A 16,235-nucleotide genomic window follows, 5' to 3' on the forward strand; every position below is an offset into this window, starting at 1 on the left:
AAACTGTGTATAAATGAGGTATTGTGTTCATCTGTTATCTGTTGTGTGACATTTTATTCTTTTGGCTTTTTGAATGATCCACCACCCAGCTCTCAAATAAATCACGTACAGAGGCTTATTCTTAGCTATAGATGCCCAGCTAAGCTTGACTTGTTTCTAGACAGATTTCCTTATCTTATGTTTTCCCAACTACCTTTTGCCTCTGGGCTTTTATATTTCTCTATTTCTTCTTTCTCCATGACTGGCTGTGTAACTGGGCAGCAAACCTTGATATCCTACTCTCCTTGTTCTCTAGTTGCTCCTCTATTTATATTCTCTGTCAGCCCTGCCTGTGATTGTTCCTGCCTTGCTATTGGCCATTCAGCTCTTTACCAGACCATCAGGTGTTTAGACAGTCAAAGTATCACAGTTTCCCATATTTAAACAACTGCAACATAAACAAAAGTCACACACCTTAAAATGATATTCCTCTAAGTTGTTGCTTGAGTGCATCTGGGTATTTTCACTGAAATAATGACTGAAACATGTTGCTATTATGCGCTTAAGCCTCAATGATCCATACAATGACTTTTTTTTATCCAATTAAATCTGACACATTTATCCTCCTAACAAAGCTCATCTCTATGCCCACAGGTTCCTGATTAGAGCTTCTGAGATTACTTTAGTCCGAGACATAGCAAACCCACTGATTTAACATACTGTAAGGAGGACAGAAGCAGACATGTTCTTATTTTGAACATTGAACCAAAATACATGAATGATGATCTATATCAGACACAATGTAATAGGGCAATAGGAATAGAAAAATATATTTAAATGAATTAATGAAAAATCTACAGGCTTGTATCTAAGTACACTGGTTATAGCTATCAGTTTTTGTTTTTAGAATTTATTTTTGATAGTTACATTACATTTAGTTATGAGAAAGTATAATTGGGCATGCCTAGTTTCTCATAGTAGACATGCACATACACAATTAAGCATATTAATATGTGTGGAAACATTAATGACACAGAAAAACAAAATTACATCTACTTTATATTTTTAAAAAAATTCTATAAATTATAATGGGATATATATAAGCACTTGAAAAATTAAAGAAAATATAGACGTTAATACATATATAATTATGTACTTATCTGACAAAATATTTGAAAAGTTAGTCTAAGCAAAGGTGAACAAAAGGAGACAGTTGATATGACTGTTTTAATAGAATAGAAGAATTTGTTTTGATCTTAAAACTAAAATAAAATTGGATACAGTATTTTAACATACGGAACATGTTTCAGGTTATAAAATATTTGACACATTGTGAAGGAAAGAAAGGTAATAAATTAATAAAGAATCGCAGCTTACAGGGATCCACTCATGAATGTATTGTTTTCTTTCCATCTCAGCAATATCTAAAATATATGTATTTGAATTAGCCACCAGGAAAACACCTCAAGAAAACTAGAACTTTTTGTGTAATTGTCCTATAAGAGACACATGCATTTGTTGGCAGAGCCGATCTAACTACTTACAGTGTATTAAATATATTGCGTTCAGGTGTAGGATAGATAGCTCAGTGGTTAAGAGCATTTGAAGCTCTTTCAGAGAATCTGAGTGTTGTACAAATTTCTAATGCAGTGTGGTTCACAAACACACATAACTCCTGGTTCTGAGGATCCAGTGACCTACTCTGACCTCTGGAGGGAATAAATGCATGTATGTATGTGAAGTGGTATAATGTAATTTAAATCTATATTGCATACTATAAGCAATAAATGAACAATATATAAACAAGACATCCAAGTAGAATTTAAAACATTTTCCAACTGAATGATTATGAAACATAGCATACTTGTATGTGTGTAATATAGTTCAAACAGTCCTTATAGACAATAGATGCCAATATTAGGAAAGAGAAAGGATCCAAATAAATAATCTGTACTCATATCAGAGGAAGAGACCAGAAAAAGCTTAAAGTCAAAGGAAGCACAAATCTCATGTTTTCTCTGTTCAGTAGATTTGGATGTAAATCAGGAAAATAATGCAAAACACTTGATTATTTGTAGACTGGACAGACAGTTCAGTGGTTAAGTGGCTTCAACTTTAAAAAAAAAAAAAAAACTCAAGTTTGATTTCCAGCACCCACTTCAGAGGGTTCACAACTACCTGTAAGTTCACCTTTGGAGAAGCCAAAACATTCTTCTGGTTTCCATGAGTAACTGATAACCATTTATACACAACACAGGCACACACAAACGCAGAAATACTAATTTGCCTATATTTCAAACTTCCCGTTGATCTAAATCTAATCTTCTATCCCAAGCTCCTGGACTTCTGAGAGTTAGGCTGTGCACCTGTTGCCAGTGATCATAACTTAGTACTATACGGTTCCTTGTGTGTCTATGGCAGATAAGAGATGGAAACAGAGTTGTGCAGGCATGTAGAAAATATAATACCAACATTGATATTAACCCCATCACCCAAATAACTATTAAATACATTATCTGTCTTCAGATGGTCTTGTACTATTACTAGTTTTCAGGGGCTATGATTGTTCGGGTTTTTGGCTCGTTCCTTTGGTTTTTTGTTTGTTTGTTTGTTTGTTGTTTGTTTTTTGGGTCTTATAAAATACTTGGTCAGTAAGAAGTGTCTGACAATAAATATTTATTGGCCAATAAGAAGTGTCTGACAATAAATATTTATTGGGCAAATAATGAGAGTTATTGTCTTCAAAAGGTCTTTAAAGTGTTTATTCTGATTTTGTCAAATATTCTCCCAAATGAAATTACCTCGCTCTCTTCCTTCAGAAACTGTTGAGAAAATATCAGATTTTCCTTGGCATACAAGAGATTATAGATCTCCTTCTCACAGACCAGTCCGGGATACTGCTGTACCCTTTATTCTCCTTGTTGTGTCAAGTGTATATCACTTACTTGCTGTGAGGTTTATCTGGGCACTTCAATGTTGTGATGATTTTATATGCAAAACCAGCCCACTTCGGAAATGGCATTTAAACTTCAGCTGAATATTAAATCTGAATTATTTTCTTTAAGCACAGACAGAACATAAAAGTAAGTCTAACAGGTTTAGGGTGACATGACACCACAGTTCTTAGAAAGAACAAATGTTGGACTGTATTTTGCCTCCTTGGCATCTTCCAGAGCCAGGCCAGAGATGATGAGATGTGTCAGCTCATTGGAGGCATTGGCAGCTGTTTGCTCTCCAAGGCATGAACATGTCACTGATAAGATCCATGAGTCCATCATCATTTCTTTCTCAAAGACCACCAAGACTCTCCTTGTTCAAAGAGCAGATCACAGGGACAAAACTTTGCTTTGCTAACCAATAATAATATGCACACTCTCTATATGTATTTTCACAGGATTGTGACATTAAATTTCACTGTTAATTTGATGGTTTGATGCATGACTTACAACACTGTTAACTGAAAGTGAATGTGCTATTTTCTTGGCTCTTTTTTCTTTACATTAAAAAAACAAGAAATTAAAATTATACTGAAGTTCTACCACAAGAAAAAAACAACAGTAATGTTACGTTTAAAATAAATGGCATAAAGTTATTCTTACTTCCATGGATAATATATAAATTTTACTTACATAATAATAAGTATAAATTTATAATTAACATGTCATAGATTACTCAGAGACCAGGGATTAGAAGGGCCACTGGTTTAAGCTATCACTTACTTTACATTCAGTTTCTTTGATCAGATTATTGAAGAAAACATAACCTTTTCTGAAACATCTAATTTATTCTAAATTTCCAAAGAAAACAAAAAATAACAAATATGTTGAAATCTGGATAAACAATACATTTTATTCAAAACATATAAGTTTAAAATGTGTGCAATTAGAAAATGAGACATTCATCTAAGACTTCCTTTTAAATATGCTTTTTAAAATACTTTTAAAAGTACTTTATTTCAATTACTTATATCAAAGACAAACATATTGCCTATTTTAGCTGACCAATAAAAAATACAAGTGCTCCAAAAAGGATTTTGATTTTGTGATCCACTCCATAATTAGAAGAATAAGGTATAAATTTAGATACTTACATTAGCTGTCTTATAAAGTACACTAAAAACTAAAACAATCTAATAATTATTATTCAATAATACTCAACAAGAACCAAGTATAAAAATATGAAGAAATACAGAAAATGTGCTAAAAGGTTAAAACATTTCTGTGTGTATTTTCTTTTGCACATGAGAATATTTTACTCATAAAGTACAAACCAATATAGAGTTTACTAGGCTGTTTTATATATGTAGGAACACATGCATGTGTAACAGAGAAACGGAGACCATGTATTTGAATGAGAGTGGGTGCATTGAAAGGGTTGGAGAACTTAAAGGGAAGGGGAAGTTTATGTAATTATATTTTAGTTTCAAAAATAAAAAAAATTAAAAACTGAATTTAAGCAACTAACATCTAATTTTACTCCTATATACATTTTATAAAGTTGTAAGAGCTGTGCAGATTTGTGGCCCAGATGCACATCCATAGTCACACGCTTTTCTCTAATGATGTCTCAAATCCCAGCAGACATGCTAAAGGAAATAGTGTTGGTCAGGGCTAAACGGACCCAGAGGAACACGGACAGGAATTTGTAGATAGAACTGTTCCCAGAGACCTCCAACTTTGAAAGGAGGAATTACTGGCTACAAAGGGTGCCTGACAGCAGAATTTCTCAAACGTTTAGCACATTATTCGTCCCAAACCACAAAACTATGTAAGCACTTACAGCACATCTCAGCAGGGAAGGAAAACAACTCCTACTTGTTAAAAAGGGATCTCACAATTTGTCACCTTGGAAAACTTCCATTGCAATGTCTTTTGTAAAACTTGCTTTTTAAGCTTTTAGGGCAAAGAATTCTTTACAATCCTTGGTGCGTGTGTCTCACGTCACATCTACACAATGATGCACACACTAACTGCATGACAATAGGATTTAGAACATGTTTATGTATTGCATATTTATTTAAAAACTAAATAATTAGTAGAGCACAAGAGCAGAGAGTCTTGCTGATGTTGGTATGATGGTTTTCTTGTCTCCATGCAGGAGCAGTCTCTAAAACAGCCCCCAAGAACTTAACGATGTTTGTACCCAATTGGAAGACATGAGCATATAGAATTGTCTAGAAATTAGAGACATATTGGCTTTTGCTGGGAAGATTGAGTCGTTTTATTACGTTTACTTCATTCTAACTTTGGAAAATCATTTTGAATCTTCTTAGTTATATCTCTAGCATTTTTTATTATAAGTATTAACTCATCAGTTTATAAGTATCAGTTTAATTCTGACCAAAGCTATTTCTTTTGATAGATCTGCTGAGATCAGAAATATTGAGGCATCATTAGAGAAATGTGTGTGATGGTCGATGTGCATCTAATCCCAAATCTGCAAAACCATCACACCTTTATAAAACATGTACTGAATTCAGATTAGATCCTAGTGATTTGTTAGGCCGTCAGTGTTAAATATAAACATAAAATTTCTGTGATATGTGATTATTAGCATTTTACAGGATATGCAGCTTCATTTTATTTTATTTCATTCGCACTATCTGTACACAAAAGTATAGCTCTATAATTGTGTGGCTTGGTGGTCTAATTAAGGTTAAGATTCTCAATGACTTCCTGAGAAAGTGTTTCTGATTTCAAGATTAGATGGCGCAGTATGGTCCTTCCATTGTTTCCCTTACACTGTTCTCTGGTCATCATCTGCACAAGCAGCTCTGCTCTTCACTGCTCTATTCCAGCATGACAGCTACACATTCCTGCATATGCCTGCGTGCGGGTTGTGTGCATGCGCATTTACCCCAGCCAAAGCACCTATGTGTTTGTGCTTGCTATATGTTTTACTTCACTTTCAAGATTTTGACCTCATGAATAAAGCGTTTCAATAGAAGAGTCAAAATAAAGCTGTTCAAGATTGATAGATAATTTTAAATTACATACAGCAATTTCAATTGTCAGTTTAAAATTAGTTCAGTTAATGACTGAATCAAATCTAGTTCCCATGGTATATAACTGTAATTTTAATACTGAGGAGGGAAAGGCAGGAGGGTACAGAGTTTGAGGCAAGCCTGGGCTACACAGAACCTTGTCCCATAAAACCAAGCAAAATAAAAAATCAAAATATGTGGGGTTTGAAAGGTTGTAGGTTTGAAGGCAAGGCAAAATCAAATATGTGTATTCTCTTTGTTTTTGTTTTTTGGGTTTGATTTCTTGCTGAATTGCTAGGGTTATAATCACCCTTGCAGGTGTTTGGTAGCAGAGCATTGTGGGAAAGTCATTCAAGAACAATTTATATGAATGTAGCTTTTATGTCCAACCTCTCTAAAATATTAGATGAAGGTGGCAACAGTGACAATAATATGTGGCACTGTAGGATTAGAACGGTTTCTAGTATCGTTTCCTTAGAAAAATGTTCTTCTTTGTATGCTATACTGTTGTGCTTATTGCATTCATGTCTCTAACTCACTAAGATGCCATAGATAAAAATTAACAAAGGAAATAGTAATCTTTAAAGTGTACTAACAAAGCAATAAATAACACATAATTAGGTTAACAATTGGCATGAAAAGCCATTGCTTCTAAGATAAGAGTTCATGATCCTAGTCACTTAGATGTGTTCGGGATGTTCTCGTATTAAAAAAAAAAAAAACAAAAAACAAAAACCACAAGTCTCTGGGCTGTTTCAGCTGCAATGTAACAGAAACAGAATTGCTAAAAAGGAAGTTTTAAAGTAGAGAAGCTTGGTGATTCTATGTATTTTAAAGTGCAAAAGCGCTGGCATTTTTGATAGCTTCAAGATTAGGGTGAGTTTAAAGGCATCAGGACTTTCACTGTGACACATATTTCAAGCTTTGTAGGTACCTTTTTGGAAGACAGAGGTGGCAAAATATAACGTGACTTTTTAAAAACACCCTTGTGCTAAAGTGCCAAAGTTAAGAAAGACAAACATTAAAAACCAGAGTCTTCTGACTTATACTCTTAAGTGTACTTGTGTTATATAAAAGGAAGTTATAGTGACTTTATAGTAAATAATAACAATAGTCACTATGTAATTTTAAATAAAAATGATATTTACCACCTTCAGAGTTTCTATCTATATAATTTTTTCTAATAGCAATCTGACTATTGGGAACTAAATTATAAAATTTTAATGTTCCTAAATGTCTGTCTCAGAGCTGTAAATAAAATGGAAAAGCATTTTACTGTGGAAAACCCTTTTCAGTAAGTTAGATAAATTTCCAGAAAATATTGGGAAGTTTAACTCAACAAGGAAGACAAATGGGCTAGGAAGATGGCTCAGGGATTAAGAATACCTGTTTGAGAAACACAGCTCACTCCAATACTGATGGGATTTAAGAGGTAAGTGAACAGCCTCAGGGCGGGATGCCCCACTCTCTAGGACCTCCCCAAGGAGTAAAAACTCTGGACTCCTACCCCAGCTCTCTTGTCTATTCTAGGCAGCCAGCTGGGAGTTTCCTCCAGCTAGGATCCCCCCAAAAGCAAACCCATTCAGCCACCATCCAAACTGCTAGCGACACCCCATGCCCAAACTGGCCTATCCTCCTGCAACCTTGGTGGAACTCTGAAACACGGCTTGCTGCAATACTGAGGGGATTAAGAGAGAGCACCAAGAGATCAAACCAGGAGAGAAGACTAAGAGAGCAGGCAGATAGAGACCTCAGAGGCTTTCTGAGACAGACGTTGACAATACAGAGCAGACCAAGAAAAACTCCCAAAGACTCAGACAGCCAGAGAAGGATTGGACCAGGACACAAAGACACTGTCGGCCTCATTTGAAGGAAGAGATGGCTAGGCACCAGTGCAAGCATTCCTCCAACAACCTAAAAAGCAACAAAGTAACTCGAAAACCCAGTGGTCACACAACAAGAAGATTTGATCATCCTCACCCAGAGGGCATAGAAAAACGACTTTAAATGTAACTTTATGAAAATGATGGAGATCTTTAAAGAAGAACTGAAAAACTCCCTTAAAGAACTGGAGGAGAAGACAAACAAAAAAATTGGAAAAAATTAAAAATCCCTCAAAGAAACTAAAGAAAATCAAGAAAAAAGGCAGTCCAACAGGTGAAGGAAACAGTTCAAGACTTGAAGACTGAAATAAAGGTAATAGAGAAAACACAAACAGGAGGAATCTTGAATATGGAAAGTCTTTGTAAATGAACAGGAACTACAGAGACATGAATAACCCAAAGAATACAAGAGATGAAAGAGTCTCAGGCGCTGAAGATACTATAGAGGAAATAGACTCATTGGTTCCAGAAAACTTTAAATCCAACAAATTCTTAAAACATAGCATTTAAGAAATCTGGGACACCATGAAAAGACCAAACCTAAGAATAATAGGAGTAGGAGAGGAAGAAAAACTCCAGCTCAAATGCACAGAAAATATATTCAACAAAACCATAGAAGAAAACTTTCCCAACCTAAAGAAGGATATTCCTATGAAGGTACAAGAAGCTTACAGAACATCAAATAGACTGGTTATAAAAAAAAATCCCTCACCATATAATAATCAAAACACAAAACATACAGAATTAAAAAAATATTGAGAGTGCAAAGAAATAAGGTCAAGTAACATATAAAGTTAAACCTACCAAAATTACACCTGACTTCTCAATGAAAACAATGAAAGCCAGAAGGTCCTGGATGGATGTGCTGCAGACACTAAGAGAGCACAGATGCAAGCTCAGACTACTGTACCCTGCGAAGCTTTCATTCATTGTTTTGAAGAAAACAAGATATTCCATGACAAAAAATAATTTGAATAATACTTATCTACAAACCAAGCCTTACAGAAAGTACTAGAAGGAAAACCCCAGTCCAAGAAAACTAACTGCACACATGAAAACACAGGTATCTGATAAACCCTCACCAGCATAACCCAAAGAAGGGAAACTCACAAACACTACTACCAGAATTAACAGCTACTGGTCACTAATATCGCTTAATTTCAATGGACTCAATTTACCTATAAAAAGATACAGACTAAGAAAATGGATACAAAAACAGAATCCAGCATTCTGTTATATAAAAGAAATGCACCTCAACCTCAAAGACAGACAATATCTCAGAGTAAAGGGTTGGGAAAGGTTTTCCAATCAAATGGATCTAAGAAATAAGCGGGGGTAGCTATCCTAATATCTAAAAAAAAATGATTTCGAACTAAAGTCAGTCAGAAGAGATGGAGAAGGAAACTTTATACTCATAACAGGAACAATCCATCAAGATGCAGTCTCAATCCTGAACATCTATGCCCCTAATAAAAGAGCACCTACAAATGTAAAAGAAACATTACTAAAACTTAACTTACACATCAAACCCCTCACACTAATAGTAGGAGATTTCAATACTCCATTCTCACCAATGGACAGGTCAACTTGACAGAAACTTAACAGAGAAATAAGAGAACTAACAGAAGTAATGAATCAAATGGCCTTAACAGACATATATAGAAGATTCCACCCAAACACAGAAGAATATATCTTCTTCTCAGGACCTATAGTTCATGATCCTAGAGAAGCTAAGTAATAAAGTGAACCCAAAGAAAAATATATAGAGACACACGTGGAAATTGGAAACGGGCAAGAAAGGGAGAGGGTAGAAGAGAACTTGAGGGAATAGGACGGTTGAGTTTGAGGAAGGACAGAGATGAGAGCAAGGAGAGAGATATGTAGAGAAATTCCCAGGAATTCACAAGGATGACCCCACCTAGGATCCTGGACAATAGAGGAGAGGGGAACCGATCTTGACTTGCCCTGTAGTCAGACTGATGTTTATCTTAAATATCACTATAGAGCCTTCTTCCAGCAACTGATAGAGGCAATGGCAGAGACCCACATCAGAGCACTGGACTGAGCTCCCAAAGTTTAGTTGAAGAGTAGAAGGAATGAGAATATGAACAAGAAGGTCAAGATCATGATGGGTTCACCCACTGAAACAGTTTGCCTGAACTAATGGGAGCTCAGCAACTGCAGCCAAGTTGGGAAGGAACAAGCATAGGACCAAATTAGTCCCTCTGAATGTGGTTGACAGTTGCATGCCTGGGGCAGACTGAGAAGTCAATGGCAGTGACACCAGGATTTATCCCTACTGCATGTACTGGCTTTTTGGGATCTTATTCTCTTTGGATGATACCTTGCTCAGTCTAGATATAGTAGGGAAGGTCTTGGACCTTCCACAAGCAAATGTGCCTTATCCTCTCTAAGAATTACATGGGGGTGGGGTAGGAGGATGTTTGGAGGGAATGGGAGAAGGGGAGGAAGTAGGAACTTGGATTTGTAGTTTTTTAAAAAGCTCATAAAAAAGAACACCTGTTCCTTTACCTGAGAACCCAGGTACAGTTTCCAGCACCTTCATGGTGGCTTACAACTATCTGAAACTCTTTTTTCTGCAAATCTGATGTTTGTTTTTCTACCCACATGGATATCATGCTTGCAGGCAGAATACTTATGCATATAAAATAAATAAATCTAGAAATATTTTTAAATACTGATAACACTTACTGAAAAGTTACAAAGCTAAGTAGAACTTTATTCTAATAAAAGGTTACCCTATTGTTAGCTGTTTCTTTCGCATGGGAGGTGGGGGAACCATCCTGTACTGCCACAACTGGTCAAATAAGCTTCAAGAAACACAGTGTATTAAAGATGGTTATTATTGCTGCATTCTCATTTTTAAAGTAACTCAACTACTTTAAAACTGTTTTCCAAAGTGAAGAATGCAGAGACTAGAATTCTGTGTCTGTGTTTTGAATCTATTTCTCCTTTAACCTTTCTTTGAAAAGACAAGCCAGACATCATTTTCCGACAATTGTTCTGCTCAGAGAAACACTAAGAACAAATATGCATTCACATTTCAAGTGCAAAGAACATTTTAATGGCATTAGAAATAATTTTGTCTTGTTAGCTTCAGGGCTAACAAAAATAGTCAAAGAAAAACAGTCAGGAAAGGTGTTGAAAAGGTATTTAGATTTATCACAGAGTTTTGTCTGCAGTTATTCAGACTTTTGCTTTTGCCAGCTGATAAAAAAATGTCATGTGTCTTTCATAGTCACATCCCCAAGGAAAAAAAGGATCTCAGAGTTGAGGTAAAAGGTTCTTCATCTTTTCAAAAATGACAGACAATCCAAATAAAAGATTAAAGCTCTAAGATGTTAATCTTTCAATGTTGAAAACAAAACAAAGTTTCAAAAACTAAGACTTTCCCAATGATAAATCATTTTATAGGTACCAAGATATATTTCATCTTAGCTTCTCAGGTAATAAATTAAATAGGGATAATGAATATTGGTCAATATTTATCCCTCCTACAATGTGTATGAATATTGGTCAATATTTATTTCTCCTACAATGTGTATGAATATTGGTCAACATTTATTCCTCTCACAATGTGTTTGAAAAAGCGAGTGTATTTTATGGATGCTTGCGGAACTTCATAAGCATTATTAGACAAAGTTAGGTTCACAGAGGGAAAAATGAGCAGAAGTAACAAGTTATCACCCATGGACTCCAGGCACAACAGGCTCATCTCCCCCTCCTCTCCAATAATCCTCACCAGAGAAAGCATCATTTTACAACTGGAGAATCAACAGTAAGCATTATCATTATCAGTCAAGTCTATGGGTCATACTAGATTTCCTCCTGAAATTATAAACATTATATTTGAGGAATATATAAGGCATGTTCATCTTCAATGTCCATCATCATGATGGCACATGGATTACTTTCACCACCTTAAAAAATCTCTGAGTTTTCAGTGACTATTACTCTCCCTACCAACTCCTGAGAGCCATTGACCTTTTACTGATTATACAGTTTTGCCATTTATAAGATATTATTCTCTATATTTGCAGTCATCCAAGATGCAGTCTTTACGGATTAGCTTCCATTATGTAATAAAATACATTTGTGTCTTTTATGGAGTTATAATTCATTTAACTTTAATCCAGAGTAATACTCTATTTTATAGTGTGAATGTAAGACAGTTCTTCATCCACTTATATTGGAGGACTTTCTTATTTGAGACAGAGCTTCTCTGTAGTTTTTGAGCCTGTACTGGAACTAGCTCTTACAGGTCAGGATGGCCTCAAACTCACAGAGATCCACCTCCCTCTGCCACTTGAGTGCTGGGAATAAAGGTGTGCACCACCAATATAAGGCTCTCATTGAAGGATATCTTAATGGTTCTAAATTTGGTAATTGACGGCCACATACAGGCTTTGGCCATCGGTTTTGTTTGTTTTAGGGACTCATCTCTCTTTGTTTGCAGATGCTAAGATACAAACTCTGATTTTAAATGGCATGATAAGAGCATAAAAACAGACATGTTGATTAATGGGGAAGAATTGAAGACCCAGATGTAGCTCAATACATTTACAGACAGTTTTTTTGGACACAAAGTCAAAAATACACACTGGAGAAAAGACAGAATCTTCAAAGAATGGTTTGGCTCAAACTGAAAAGTTGTATTAAAAGAATGAAAATATAGCCATAACTATCACCCTGAACAAGACTCAACTCTAAATGGGTCAAAAATTCAGCATAGAACAGGTACCCTAAATTTGATGGAAGATAAAGTTGGAAATATGCTGGAATCCATAGATACAAGTAATGACATTCTGAACAGGACCCCAGTATCATAGTGATTAAGAACAACAATTAGTGAATTAGATGTCATGAAGCTTAAAACTCTCCATACAGCAAATGATACCATCATTCAAACAAAGCAGCAATCTAATAATGGGAAAAAGTAAAACTTTAATAACTATACACCTAATATAGGGTTAACACCAAGAATATGCAAAGAGCAACATCAAAAATCCCTGAATGTCATGAAAACAAATTAAAATAATTAAAAATGGGGTATAGAACTAAATAAAATCTCAAAAGAAAACATAAGCGGCTGGAAAACACTTATAAAAAGATTTCAACATCTTTAGCCATCAGGGAAGTGCAAATTAAAACAACTTTGAGGTTTCAGCTTACCCCAATCAGAATGACCAGGATAAATAAAACAAATGATAGCACATGCTAATCAGGATGAGGAGAGAGGGAGCACTTGTTTGTTGCTGATGGGAGTGAAAATTTGCTCAGTAACTAAAGAAATTAGTGGACTGAGCTCCCAAGGTCCAGCTGAAGAGTGAAAGGAATGAGAAAATGAGCAAAGAGGTCAAGACCATGAATGGTTCATCCATTGAAAATTTACCTGAGCTAATGGGAGCTCACCAACTCTAGCTGGACTGGGAAGGAACAAGCATAGGACCAAACTAGTCCCTCTGAATAGATGATTGGGGCAGACTGAAGGGCCACTGGCAGTGGCACTGGGATTTATCACTACTGCATGTACTGGCTCTTTGGAATCCCATTCTCTTTGGATTGGCCTTGGACCTTCACAAAGCAAAGTGCCTTATTCTCTTTTAGGATTAGAGGGTGGTGGTGTGGGAGGGTGTATTAAGGGAATGGGAGGAGGGGATGGAGTGCGAATTTGGATTGGTGTTTTTTAAAAAAATCTAATAAAAAATAAAAAGAAATTAGTGTAGATGCCTTTCAAAATCTAAAAATAAAACTACCACGAGATCTAGCTAAACTAGTCTTTGGCATGTACAGAAATGATTCTACTTCTTACTGCAAAGATATTTGCTCACTCATGTTCATTCTAGCTCTAGTCATAGTAGCCAGAAGTTGGGAACATCCTAGATTACCATTGGACAATAAATGCACAATGAAAGTACTGTACACTTATAGAATGGAATGTAATTTAGCTGTTATGAGAAATGAAGTTATCATGAAGATGTATGGAGCTAGAAACAATAGTCCTAGGGAAACAAAGACTTTGAAAGACAAATATTATGTATTTTCCATATGTAAATTATAGATTTTAAGCTTTAGAAAAGTGTTTCATTAAGAACAACCATAGAATAAAGGTAGCTCATGTGGGATCAAAAAGAAAGAGGATATCTCTATAGAAGGGGCAGTAGAACATAGTGTTATAAAGGGGAAACTAGAATAGGAAGCTTAGATCTGGAAGGGCATGTGAGAACAATGTGCAAGAGTTAATTTGGGGAGGAATAACTGACTCTCTCCTTCATTCATTCCTTCTTTCTTTCTTTCCCTCCTTCCCTCCTTCCCTCTTTCCCTCCCTCCCTCCCTCCCTCCCTCCGTCCCTTCTTTCTTTCTTTCTTTCTTTCTTTCTTTCTTTCTTTCTTTCTTTCTTTCTTTCTTTCTTTCTCTCTCTCTCTTCGAAAGACCATACCATGAAGTTGGGTGGAGTAATCTAGAAGAATTTGGAAGGAGTCAATATACTTTAAAGTTATTTAGAAAATTAGGAAAAAGAAAAAAATGAACTCTGCCCTTTATAATTGAATAGCAAAGCACTCTAAATAACTAAACAACCTCTCTAGTCTACTGGCATAATTTTAAGGTACTTGAGTAACTGTGAAAAAGTCTGATTACTAAAATTGTTATATGACTATGTTTACTTTTGTGCAAACCTGGTGAAACTTCCCTTCAGTGTGGCTATACTATTCAGCACTGTCAGGAAAAATGAATGAGAGTCCCTGATGTCCATATTTTCACCAACATTTACTGTCATCATTGTTTTAGAATTTAGCCATTCTACTAGGCACGTTGTACTACTGGAGTGCCATTTTAAATTGCATTAGGATTATTCTTCAATTAAAAATACTTTTAATTAAGAAATTAGAAATATGTAAGTAAAAAGATAATACTTATATTTATAAAAATATAAATATACAATTATTTACTATATAATGGCAAAATATAAGGTCCTTTAGGGAGTATATTTCAACTACAGAAGCTGGTATACTGGTGTAGGTTTGTATTACTAATATTCAATTATTTTTTAGGCTGCCATATTCTTACCTATGAACAATTACCTTATCTGTACGACACTCAAGTTTGTTTGTTTATTTGTTTTTAATCATTAAAAAAATCTTCCTGCCATTTGTGTTTATATAAAATCAATGAGTCATAAATAAGCAAAAGAAAACCTGACATTTCTCTTCCACCAAAGGACTTTGACAAATCACATCACAGAGATATTTACATATAAATGTATTTATTACAGATTTATTTATAATCAACCTGGATTGCCATTAACAGGGCAATGGATAAAGACAGCATGCATTACATCTATCTTAAAGCCTCACTTTGCCTTTGTCTCTTTGTCTTGTGCTGGTGCACATTGTTTCTCTGCCTTTAAGTTTTCTACAATGAAATTTGCCTGAGCTCCTCCTCCTTCAACACGTTTCCTGCCAATCTTCCTGAGTGAGCAATCAAACAGTTTTTCATAACAGAGGGAGGATCAGAATATCAGTTCATACTGAAGTCCTTCCATTTACCCTCTTGTTGCCACCTGCTTTTTCTTTTATTTATTTGTGTTATGATCATTTTCCATCAGAAGCTTGTTTTTATTTCATTAAGGCCTTTGAACATACTGATGATGCAAAAGTGACACACACACACACACACACACACACAGGTACAGAGTGCCCAATTTACACAACATTGCATGTCCAAATCACATGGACTCTCCTCCATATTGTAACCCTACGCCCTAACCTATTCACAACTAACAACTGCCTTAACTCTAAAATTTGAATTCTAGTCATTTATCTAAATATTTTCTTACATAACTTAGATATGATGTTGCTGATTTCCACAAGTTGGTCTCTGATGATCTCCCCAGGTACACTACGGAAACCGTATGTGTGCTCATATACACTAGTAGTGCACACTTGAATACACATGCACACACATATAATATGCCCTCTACATAATAAAAATTTTAAAGAAATACTACTTTAGTTTCTAGTTTGAAATATTCCTCTTGACTTTCTAAGAAATTATATAAATGGAACGAATTTGATAGACTCTACTCATAAACAAAAGTTTCCATACTAGTTATAAACATAGAAAAATCCATTACTGTCTAGCATTAATTAGCCCATCCCTGAACTTATGAAACCAACTTGATTCATTAAGAATGGTCTACTTTATTCATTACCAGATTTCAATAGCTGTTTTAAGGTTTTCAGAGTTATGCCAAGGCATAAGTATGCCCCATAATTACTGATTTTTTCCAAATTATTCTTAACATCTGGTTTTGGTATCAGTAGTACATGGTAGTTTTAGAGAATAATTAGGGTTAGATCCCTTTTCTC

Source organism: Myodes glareolus, chromosome 23 (genome assembly GCF_982192425.1).
Source record: "Myodes glareolus chromosome 23, mMyoGla1.1, whole genome shotgun sequence".
Taxonomy (NCBI): Eukaryota; Metazoa; Chordata; class Mammalia; order Rodentia; family Cricetidae; genus Myodes; species Myodes glareolus.